At 38.6% G+C, this 12,236-nt stretch overlaps 1 long non-coding RNA gene across 1 annotated transcript in view; it reads right to left on the bottom strand.

The window, feature by feature from the left end:
* The window catches only part of LOC116094400, a 14,597-nt gene extending 8,697 nt beyond the window's left edge, over positions 1-5,900 (bottom strand). The window contains exon 1 of the long non-coding RNA XR_004120086.1: positions 5,815-5,900. This is a non-coding gene — a long non-coding RNA (uncharacterized LOC116094400). The remainder of the gene's footprint in view (positions 1-5,814) is intronic.
* Positions 5,901-12,236: the final 6,336 nt, after the last annotated feature.

The following is a 12,236-nucleotide window of genomic DNA, read 5'->3' as shown; positions in this document are numbered from 1 at the left end:
CCAGCAGGGTCAGAGTAGACAAGCTACGCCAGCTCCAGGGTACCCAGAGACGGGCAGCCTTCCCCAAACACAGACCAACCTAAGACACGGAGCCCTCAGGCGGGGTGTGTGTGTGTGTGTGTGTGTAATCCTATGACGGGTAAGGCTGCAGGTTTGATGTGGAATGACCTAAGACAGGGGCCCTGGCAGAGCAAAAGCACTCTCTGACTTGCTACATTTGGCCTTCCCTTTTAACTAAAACAAAAGGGGAAGATGTAGGGAGCCGGCATTCGCCATGGCAAGATGGTGCCTACTTCCGCTGTCGAGTAAACAACTGTTTGCGCATGTGCGTAGAGAACTGTTTGCGCATGTGCGTAGAGTGAAAAGACGCCATGTCACGGCCCATTCTGGGGCGTCACGTAGGGTAATGAGCGAACAGCCAATCATGGGCAGACACGCCGCACTGTGGTGTATATAAGCAGTGCGGATTACTGGCTCAGTCTCTTTTCCCTCTGGGAGAGGGCAGTAAACAGTCGCTGCAGAAGGAACCTAGTGTGTCCGCGTGTCTTCTTCCTGGCTAGAAGACTGTGCGGGCTACACATAACAATAACCACAAGGACAAAAACACAAGACAAAATCAGGGAGAACCTTGCAGAGAATTACATAAAATACTAAGAGATGAAATAATAGATAACCTCATTTTTAAATAATTAGAGATTTGATGTGGCCTTACCAAGTACCCAATTCATGAATTGCAAAGAGAGGAAAAGAAAGAAAAGTTATCAACTAGGAATGAGTTAACTTAATGATGATTAGGTGAACAATCACCATTAATTTTCATAATCTCAGGGGTAAAAGGCAAACCTTCAATCCTGCAGGAGAGCCAGCCATTTCTCAGCAGAATTCTCATAACCAGGATACTCTATACAAAACTATTGGTAATTCTATGGACAAAGTCAGTATTGAATACCCCTTAAAGTGCTTATCTGTAACTCCATACCTAGTCTAGCCCTTAACCATGATCAGAGAACCTTCTTTGCATACTGAATGGCATATATTCAGAGACTCTCACCTGGTGAAAGTGCAGAATGTATGAAGCTGGCATGTGGGAATCTATATCAAGCCTTCCCTCCTCAAGGCTCAGAGATTGTTCTGGAAGTGGAGGCTATGAGATGATAAGGGCCAGAGGCTGGGGTGGGGGGACTACTGCAGGCTGGTGTTCTCTGGGCATAACAGGGCCATTGTACACAAGACCTCACAGCTCTGCTGTCACTGTCTGCACAAGACCTGCACAAGGTGAAGCCAGTCAAAACCAGCTTGGACAGGGATCTTCTCAACATTCCACACAGAGCTAAGGCACTGTTGGTGTTTGATGGCTTCTGGGAAAGGGGGCATCAGTTCTTCAGGGATGTCCTACTGATAGGTTGCCTGTGCTCTAGTGGATAGCCCCACAGCCATGGAATATTAGCAGTACTAGGCTGACTCACTGAGATAAAAAGAGTATATAAAATTGGTAGAGAGGTGGGTAGTAAGGGACCTGAAAATTTAGGATGGAGGGTACTGAGAGGTAGATTTGCTCAAAACACATTGATTGATGCATGTATGAAATGTTTAAAAATAAATAGAAAATATATTAAAATATTGGATTCTAGACAAAAAACAAAGACAGTAATTTCGAAATATGGTTCAAAATTAGTTACACTGTGTAACCCCACATCAAGAAAAAGCGTTTCCTATGAAGGCAAGATAAAGACTATCAGACATACAAATTTTCTCTAAACAGCCATCTTTGTATACTTCATCAAGCATGTAATAAATTGAGATAGTAAAATGAGGTCATGTGACCAAAGACCCTGGTATTCCAATACTGAGAGGAGAGATTTGAGGACAGATGCCTAGTAGTTAAATGGAAAATGCACATTGCTTCATAAGGTAGGCAACTAGAGGAATGTACACAGAGCAAGCAAAAGTAAAATGGTAAATCAAACTAATATCTGAATATCTCTGGAATATAATTTCTTTTAATAGCTACTGAAAGTAACAGATTTAACTGATTCTTAGAATTCATATGCAAATAAACAAAACAGGAAATTAAATGCAAAATCATAAAAAGGAAAATAATAATAAATTATGTGGTTTTACATTGTATGGCTTTATGCATATTTACATTACAAAGGTAGGCATAAAGACATAGCCTTTGAGGACAACCTGAGGAATCAATCACATTGGGTGGATCACTGTTAATTGGAACTTCAGTTCCAAGGGATCAGAACCAGTTTTTGGACTCAAAGGGTACTCATGCTTATCTGAACATACACATTCTCTCTCTCTCTCTCTTTCTCTGAACTCATTGTCACTATGGCAGCATCCACAAAACATACATGTAAGCTCAATCCAGGAAAAATCCAAGCATTGAGATCAGAAGGGAGTATTAAATTATCTGAAGAGCTTTTTCAATTGTTGTGTACTTGATTGGGAAAGGAGGAAAAGAAAGAAAGGAAGAAAGAAAGAAAGAGAGAGAGAAAGAAAAGAAAGAAATACAGAAAGAAAGAGAGGGATGGAGTGAGGGAGGCAGGGAGAAAGGAAGGAAGGAAGGGATGGAGAAAGGAGAAAGGGAAAGAAAATGGGAAATTAAGACACAATTTTGGCCTTGTAGGGAAAGGGGAGGTAGGAGGCAGTGACTATAAACAAATAAATTGACAAATTACCAGAGTTAATGGAGCGGTGGCTGAGTGGTTCACAGCATCGGCGATCTTCAAGAGGACCTGGGTTTGACTCCCAGCACCCTCATGGCTACTCATAGTTACCTGTAACTTCAGTGTAGGGATATGAGACTTCCTTCTTGTTTCAAACACACCATGTTCACAGGAGGTACATAGGCATGTGTTCAGGCAAAACACACACACACACACACACTCACAAACTAAATAATAATTAAAATCACATGGATACCTAATGATGGTCTAAACTACAGAGTGGTACTTACATAAGAAAATCAGCACAGAATTACCATAGTTTTAGAAGGACAATTTCTTTGGAGACACAAACCAGAGGCCTGGAGGGATGCAGTTAGAGACTTTTTTTTTTTATTTTAGATATTTTCTTTATTTACATGCGAATTTCTCCATTCCCAGTTTCCCCTCCAAAAAACAAAAAAACAAACAAAAACAAACCCCTGTTGCCTCCCCCCTCCCCATGCCTGCCACCCCGCCCTCTCCCACTTTCTGGCCCTGGCATTCCCCTACAATTTTTAATGTGAAAACTGAACAAGTAGCAGTTATATTTTCCATAAAGAGCAATTTTACTTTGAGTTATTTACTGAAGTGCCTTCGTACATAGGAGTGACCAGGACTGTGTATTAATGAAGACCTTACAATAGCTGTTCATGCTTCCCCATAGGCATGGTACATTTAAAGAGTATAATACATTAGTTATAGCATACACTTACATATCAAAGAAAAATGTTCAATTTATCTTAAAGATGGGATAAAGACATGGATAGAAATGGAATTTCTCCAAAAAAAATAATACAATTATTCTCTTAGTGCTAAAACACTTCCACGCCCAGATGTGTGCTGACCATGCACGTGTCATGAACAGTTGCATCCTACATAGCATTTAAACGCCTGTGTCTATACTCAGTTGTTCAACTGGTTAGTTATCAGTTGGCCACTGTAATTGAGTAGAGAATTATTGATACGTTTTTTTACAGCTATTGACATTGCAGGTGCCTGCATCCTTTCTATTTATAGAAAAGTCAGAAGCCGTTATTAAATGCAGTAATTATAAAACCGATATAAAAACCTAGCCTCAAAAGAAGTTTATGTAGTATAGGGGAAATGCCAAGACAGGGAGTGGGAGTGGTTAGTGAAGAGGGGGAGGGGGAATGGGATATGGAGAGTACAGAGGGGAAATGAGAAAAGGGGATAAAATTTGAAATGTAAATAAATAAAATATCTAACAAAAAAATAAGACTTAAAAAAAAAAGAAAGAAAAGAAAACCCTGGGGGTAGGGTGAAAGAGTGAGATGGCACTTATGCCAGGAGTTGATTGAGAGATTTAGCCTTGGTATTTTTCATAGTCTTAGCAAATAGTATGCATTTAAAAATAACAGATAGATAAAAGGTTGATTGTTTTTGACCAAGTTTGAAAAAACAGAATTATATGTAGAGGTTTGAGCTATCAAATATATAATTTAGTGATTTTGATCCATTTTGATAAGGGCTTTATCAAAACCTAGATCTGGGACATTTTTACCATTCTAGAAAGTTTACTCAATGTTCTGTACCAATCCATTCCCTCCCCTCAGGCGTTTGCCTGGTTCTTGGTAGAGCTCAGGCTTGAAACCCCAGTGACCCTGCAGGACCTTCCTGGGCCCCTGGCTCCTGTCATGTCGCTACAGTCCTCCACTGCCACGCCACCCCGCCCAGTAGAGAGGTCTGTGGCCATCGGCCATATAGGAGCAGCACCCCAAGCCCTCCCACATACATATAAGGTTTCCCCAAGCTCTCAGACAAAGCCAATGAGAAGTACCTACTGTCAGACCCTGACCCACCCCAAAACTGTATATAAGAATCTTATCCAGAAGGAATAAAGGTGTGAGAACTACTCTGTTGTCTGAGAGCTTCTGTCATTCAGAGCTGTAACACTGCCGCTTGGGAAGAGGTCTGCTCTCTAGAAACACCACCAGAAGCTGCCCGGCACTCCTTGATGACTAGTTGGCTTCTGCTTGGCTCATCCCGGCCTGACTCAGCCCAGGGTGACTGGTGCAGTGTCTTGGAGCCAACTGAGGCATCACCCGAAGAGACTGAGATAGAGGCAGCTGCAGCAGAGACAGCGGGAGGTGACTCCTCCCTCCCCTGGTGGCATTCTCTTCCCTTTGCCTGAACCCTTGCACCCAGCTGGGCCAGAGATCTCGTGGAAAACCTCCAGTATGCAGGCCCACATCTGTATGTGTGTTAGTGTATGTGTGGGACTATGTGTGTGTATGTCTGTGTGTATGTGTGTGCATGTGTGTGTAAATATAAATATACATGCATCTATCTATCTATCATCTATCTATCAGTCTGTCTGTCTGTCTGTCTATTCAGATATTCAGGCTATATATCATAATATGTCTGATTTTTCAATGTCATATGCAAAACTACGTATTGCTCCTTTCATGAAAGCACTCATATTTGGCTTCATCCATGTTTCTAGGTGCAGTAGCCCCCAAAAAGTTCAGTTGCTTTTCTTCCAAGAGCTAACTCATTACTCAGCTGAACCTCTGGGTTTTGCTCACAGCCTCGGGATATCAATGTCTTCACTTCCTACCCCAGCCTCTCCCCCGGCTTCACTGTTAACTTTTCAACACCCATCCAGTGAAAAATAAAGTTGAAGTTGGGTGAGTTCATGCAGCTTGTCAGGAGACCTGAGCCAATGATTGAACAAGGCCTTACTACCGCAAAAAAGCCAGGGCTTTTGTGGCCCAGTCAGGGCTGGCCAATGGCTAGCTCTCCATTGCTCTAGCAGGGATTCTTCAGAGAGGAAAACCAGCCCGTGTCCTGGATGTGTGTACATCCTTCTCTTGGGTATAGAATTAGAGTGGAGTTTGAAAAGACCCCAAACAAGGCAGTGGCTCCTCCGAGTGCGTACCTTTTCACTGTATCCTCAGGGGAAAGGGTGTGAATGCATGCTTGAATGCTCTTCAATGCCCTGACATTAGCAACAGATCACTGGAGAAAACCGAGGCTTGCATCCATCAACCTCCTATGAGTCTGGTCTGTGACCCCTGCCTTGGAAAATGCCTTTCTAACACGGGAGTTTGGAAGACGGCAAGACTACACTTGTACCAACCTTCACCCACAGCAGGTCTTCCCAGCAGCCCCAAATCAGGCTACTGCGCGAGTTCATGCTTCCTTAGACTATTCTGAAAGGAAAACAAAACAAGACAAAACCCCAGAACACTTATCTGTCTTTTGTGACGTGCAGTAGCTGATGTCATTTCATTCTTCCGCGGAGTATCTTCTGAAACCTTTAGTCTGTCTTGGATAGTGAATTGTATTTCCTCATTACCTTGTTAGAATTTTGATGTAATGTGCATGCAGGTCCTTTTCATATTTCTAGGCTGTGGATATTATGTATGAGAGAGACGTTTTCATATCATTAGTACAGTCTTCTCTGAGTGTTTATTTAATGAAAACACTCATCATTGCTCCTTTCTTTGAGGATTGTGCTGGATGTCCTGCTAAGATAAGTTTTTGAAAGGACACTTAGGAAGATGATCTTGTATTTTTTTCTCTATTAGAAGACTTCTGTTGTGGTTCAAAACTTTACATATATAATCCATTTCACATTGATATTTGCTTACGAAATGTGATGCCATGAGTACCTTGGTAGATTTTCTTATACATTCATGTATTCATTTCAACCACATTTGTTGGAATAATTTCTTTTCCTCGAGAGTCTCTGTGGCTTGGTTCTGAAATGCCTTTGACTCTTCATGTGCCCTTGAACCACAACACAGTGGCTGCTGCATCCACGTTAGAGAAGTCAAGACACTAGACACTGGTCTCTGATGATCACATTTTTCTTCTAAAATATCAGTCTAGGTCATTTGAGTTTCTATATGGAGCTCAGAAATTAGCTCTCCATTTTTAACTAAGAAGTGGGTTTTCATTAGAATTACATTTAAAGCATGAGTTAAATTGGGAGTCAGGAACAGCTTATATTGTATCTTACAATTCGTGAGCTGACATTTATTCAGGAGTTCAATTTCTCTACATGGTATTTTTTAAATTTGAAATATGGACATGTGCCTTCTATTTCACTGGCTTTATTCCTTACCACAGTATACTTTTGAAAATGCTGTTTCTTCCATTTTATTTCTGAATTTATGTACTAAGCGTATGGAAACGTCTTGAATATTGCCTGCCTGGATTTCCTTCTGCTTTCTGTCAGCCCCATTGTTGGTTTCTGATAACTTTACAGATAGAATTGTATTGTGTTATTTGTGAATAACAATAGTCAACTATTATGGACTGCTACATAAAAATTGAAGTGGGCATTTTTGCTTTCCTGTAGTATTTCAATATCAAATATAACATGCAGGAATAAATTGAAATATTTCAAAATCTTCTTACCAAATATAAGAATTGCTAATTATCGGAGAACTTTAAACAATTAAAATATGAGATGTTAAAGTTTTTTGAATCTCTTTCCACTATTTATAATACCTTTTGAAATTTAACCCTTGGATAATGGCATTAACCATTTTGAGACACACAATCCTGTGCTTTGACTATATAAGCAGAACTGTGCTATTTTTTTTTCTGCTTTTTAGTTCTAGGCTATTTTCCTCAGAGATAGAAATCCTGTGACACTGGAAGTCAGATCCAATCCAGGAGCCATAGTAAAATATAAAAAGAAGTAGGTAAATGTTTTCTTGCTCTGAAGTACATGAGAAAGAGACTAGCCTCTCCCACTCTATGGAATGTCAGTGAAGTTTTTTAGTTTATTTATTTATATAATGGATTAAGGAGAATGATTATAAAACCCAGGTGTAAGATCTCAGAAAGAGAAGCCCTGTATCTTCCCAAAATTTTACTAAAAATTATCCTTAACTATGTATTACTACATCCTTTATAAAACATTCACAAAGAAATGTCAACTTTAACTGCATCTCAATGGTACAGTTCAAAGTCAGTTTTGCCCTAACACTAGGAAAACATATCTACCAACTGGTTAAAATCTACCTTTGATTCTATCACTAAGGGTGAGAACAGCACTTCTAGTGATTCTCCTCAGAATCACTAACAGATTTTCAGATAGAAATCTCTGCAGTGCCTAAGCCTCTTATAGCCTTGTCCACTCACACAGTCTTCCTTACGAACGAAGTGGAAGCCAATGTGGCAAGACTTATTAGATTATCTAAGAGAAATATACCTTGAATTCCTTCTGCAGATTAGAAGCTGCTGATCACACAAAGTTGGATATTTAAGTTCATAGTAGTACAACCTAGGACAAAGATTGTAGTAAGAATATAGACTCCCTTTCCACCATTCCATTTAGGGGCAGAAAAGACCACACACTCATCAACGAAAAAATCTGTCGAGATGACATGTTTGTTAACATCCGCGTCCAAATGCAAGGGCACTTCCATTTGTAAAAGAAGCATTCCTAAGGCTTAAATCACACATTGACCACATACAGTGATGGTAAGAGTTTTAATACCCCACTTTCACCAATGGAAAGGTCTTCCAGACAAAAACTAAAAAGAGAAATAGTGCAGCTAATAGACTTTATACACCAAATGAACTTAATAGGTATCTATACAACATTTCACTCAAACACACACACACACACACACACACACATACACACACACACACACACACACACACACACACCCTTCTTATCACATCATGGGACTTTCTCCAAAACTGACCACATACTCAGTTACAAAGAAAGTGTCAACAGATGCAAGATAACTGAAATAACTCCCTGCATCCTATCAGACCACCATGGATTAAAGCTGGATTTTAATAACAAAAGAAACAACAGAAAGTCTACAGACTCTGGAAACTGAACAAGTCTCTTCTAAATGAAAACTAGTCAAAACAGAAATAAAAAAAATTAAAAACTTTCTGGAATTCTATAGAAATGAATATACAATATACTAAACACAGTTAATGTATGCCAGGAGGAAAGTTCATAGCACTATATATATATATATATATATATGTGTGTATGTATGTATATATAATGTATAGAGGTATGTCTGGGCACCAGTTGTGTGCCTGGTGCTCCTGGAGGCAAGAAGAAGATATCAGGTCCTCTGCAATTGGGGTTACAGATGGTTGTGAGCTGCTGTATGGGTGCTTGGAGTTGAGTCAAGGTCTTTGGAATAGCAGCCAGTACTCTTATCTACTAAGGCATATCTCCAGTCCTAGTTTATATATTATCAAGACCTTTTTTCTTTCTCTTTCTTTCTTTCTTTCTTTCTTTCTTTCTTTCTTTTGTTTTCTTTCTTTTTCTTTCTTTCTTTCTGTCTTTCTTTCTTTCTTTCCCTTCCTTCCTTCCTTTCTTTCTTTCTTTCTTTCTTTCTTTCTTTCTTTCTTTTGTTTTCTTTCTTTCTCTTTCTTTCTTTCTTTCTTTCTTTCTTTCTTTCTTTCTGTCTTTCTTTCTTTCTTTCCCTTCCTTCCTTCCTTCCTTTCTTTCTTTCTTTCTTTCTTTCTTTCTTTCTTTCTTTCTTTCTTTTGTTTTCTTTCTTTCTTTCTTTCTTTCCCTTCCTTTCTTTCTTTCTTTCTTTCTTTCTTTTGTTTTCTTTCTTTCTCTTTCTTTCTTTCTTTCTTTCTTTCTTTCTTTCTGTCTTTCTTTCTTTCTTTCCCTTCCTTCCTTCCTTTCTTTCTTTCTCTTTCTTTCTTTCTTTTGTTTTCTTTCTTTCTCTTTCTTTCTTTCTTTCTTTCTTTCTTTCTTTCTTTCTTTCTGTCTTTCTTTCTTTCCCTTCCTTCCTTCCTTTCTTTCTTTCTTTCTTTCTTTCTTTCTTTCTTTCTTTCTTTCTTTTGTTTTCTTTCTTTCTTTCTCTTTCTTTCTTTCTTTCTTTCTTTCTTTCTTTCTTTTCCTTTCTTTCTTTCTTTCTTTCTTTCTTTCTTTCTTTCTTTCTTTCTTTCTTTCTGTTTTTTTCTCTCTCCTCTCCCTCCCTTCCTTCCTTCCTTTCTTCCTTCTTTTCATTCTTTTCCCTTTTCAAACCATTACTAAGCATGAGGCCTGCCTTAGAGTGTAGTTAATATACCCAATATCACTCCATCTGAGAAAACAGATTTCCCCTTTCCAAGCAGATATCTTTTGCAAATAGCTTTTTGTTAGGAATGGAATCTTGTGTTCACTCCTCTCTTTCAGAAATAATAAGATTGTTATTTCCCAGTGGAAACTCATCTGTCAGTACTGTTTGGGTGTGGACTACAGTATCACAGGAGACTTGCCCTACAAAGACTATAGTTCTTTGGGTAGCATCCACTGTCCTAGGATGTTGTTTATGGTAGATGAAAGTTGTTAGACTTGTCAAGCACTCTTGCAACTGAAGTAGTTATATTTGTCTTTTGTTAAAATTGTGTTATTGTAGTAACTACTTTTTAGATGGGTAGCAATCTTGAATTCCTGGTATAAAGTCTATATGTTCATGACAGGTATTCCTTTGCTATATATTACTGGATTTTGTTGCAATATTTTATTGAAAATATTTGTGCTGATATTTCTAGGAAGTATAGCTGCTTTTAACCCTCTTATAATTTCTGTGTGATGTTTGTATCAAAGTACTACTGACCTTACAGAGTTAGTTCATAAATGTTCCCTCCTCCTCTAATTCTCAGAAGAATTTATTTAAAAATCGGACTTTTTAGATGTTTGGCAAATTTAATACTGAAAGTATCTGTGCTCGGACATTTTGTACAAAGTGAAAAAATACTGATTTGTGTCTCTTTATCTAATAATTGTTTATTGAAAAACTCCTAAAGATGTAGGCAGAAGTCTAATAAAATGGCTTTGTTTGCAGATAACCCAGAAATTATGACTGACAGCTAAGTGTTCTGACCACTCTGATCAGTTCAGGGGGATTTAGGAAGAAAGGATGAAAACATGTTCAAAGCCCAATCCCACTGAAAGCACAAGGATGCTCCTGTGCTCTTGTGACTCGTTATCTAAGGACTAGTCCTTTGGAACATCTACAGTTGGTACTCCAACCCTTCTTTAAAGAAGCCCCACAGCCACAGCACTCAGCTAGATCATGTGTGCATGAATGGAAACTGGGGAATGATGGGAGAGGAAGAGCATGCCTTCATAGCTCTGTATTTAGGGAAGTCAGAGGATAGGCAATGCAAGGAAACAGAATGTGATGCAGAGATCTCTCGAGTAAACACAAACATTTTGTTCACTTTTAGTCTCTGTGTTTTCCTCCCCATGTGATTCAGAGAAAGGCTTGTAAACTCTCTAAAGTCCAGCTTTCTCTTCTTGACTAATGATAAACCTACTTCTGAGAAGTGCAACTGTGAGAATTTGAAAAGAGGAAGAGCCTTTAGGGATTTTGTCTGACTTGCTGATCACCACATCCCTCTTCTCTGTCTGTTGCTCTCTCTCATTTCAGAAGTTTGTGTGGAAGCCAGATAAGAGAAAGCTCTACTAGAGCCAGGCAACTGCCGATTGATCTGAAGCTTCATTAATATGATCTCACAGTCTAGTGACAGTCAGAGCACTAGTGATAGATGTGAGATGGAGCCTTGTGCTGATCCCATGGTGGAGTAACAGTGTAGACCCTTGGGACATAGACTCTTTGCAATGGATTTCTACCTTCCTTTGAGAAAGAGTTGTGGTTTGCTACTAAGCATTGTTAGAGAGTAAAAGGCTTAAATATGTTCCCTACTGACAATGCAATCTAAGTTCTACACTGTGAAGTTGGTGTTGTGTGACACATATGTGATAAAGATGAGTTTACATAACAGAATTCCATAGACAAAGGGTAGTGGAGTAGAATAGAGTTCGATTTATTCAGAAATACAGGGGAATTATGTATAGAATTCTTCACAAACCCAGTTTCCACTGAAGTTACATTACCTTACCTTTCCTTCCAATTAAGTAAGACAATCCGTGTAATATAAAATATACTCATATACCCCATTTATGCATATACATACAATGTTTTGTGGTGTAGGAGTAGATATTAGTAGAAATAGTAGTTATAGGTTTGGAAAGCAAATGCAGGTGATGTAACTCACAGTTGATACCCTGGAATGTAATTTTCTCATTCAAACCTACAAAGTTGAAATGGATTTTGTAAACTGAAGAGTCTTGATATAATCTTCATTGTAAGATTAAATGATATTTGAATTGAACATGTTTTGTTCTCTATAATTTTGAATTTGTGTTGTGAAGAAATGAAGGTGATAAAATGATACAATGGATATGCTACTCAAATTGATTGTCAAGAATTTTGTGGATCATAACAATGAATTAAATAAAAATAACTTATGTGAAAAACATTATATATTGCAGAGCTGGAGATAGGATTGCGGTGATGAATAATTTTCATCAGGGAATACATTCCTGTGACTCTGAAATGGTTGATTCACTATGAAATGATAATAAATCCCCAAAACCATCTGGAAAAGTTTGAAAAATATCTTACCTATCCTCAGAGATATAAAGAACAGGGTAATGATTCATTATCTTAGAAAGCTTTCCCTATGTCTTTAGATAATATTACATCTCATCGAGAGTTCCTTTCC

Source organism: Mastomys coucha, unplaced genomic scaffold (assembly GCF_008632895.1).
Source record: "Mastomys coucha isolate ucsf_1 unplaced genomic scaffold, UCSF_Mcou_1 pScaffold16, whole genome shotgun sequence".
NCBI lineage: Eukaryota > Metazoa > Chordata > Mammalia > Rodentia > Muridae > Mastomys > Mastomys coucha.
Note: the sequence above shows the minus strand (reverse complement) of the source record. Positions and strands in the feature narration are given on the sequence as shown.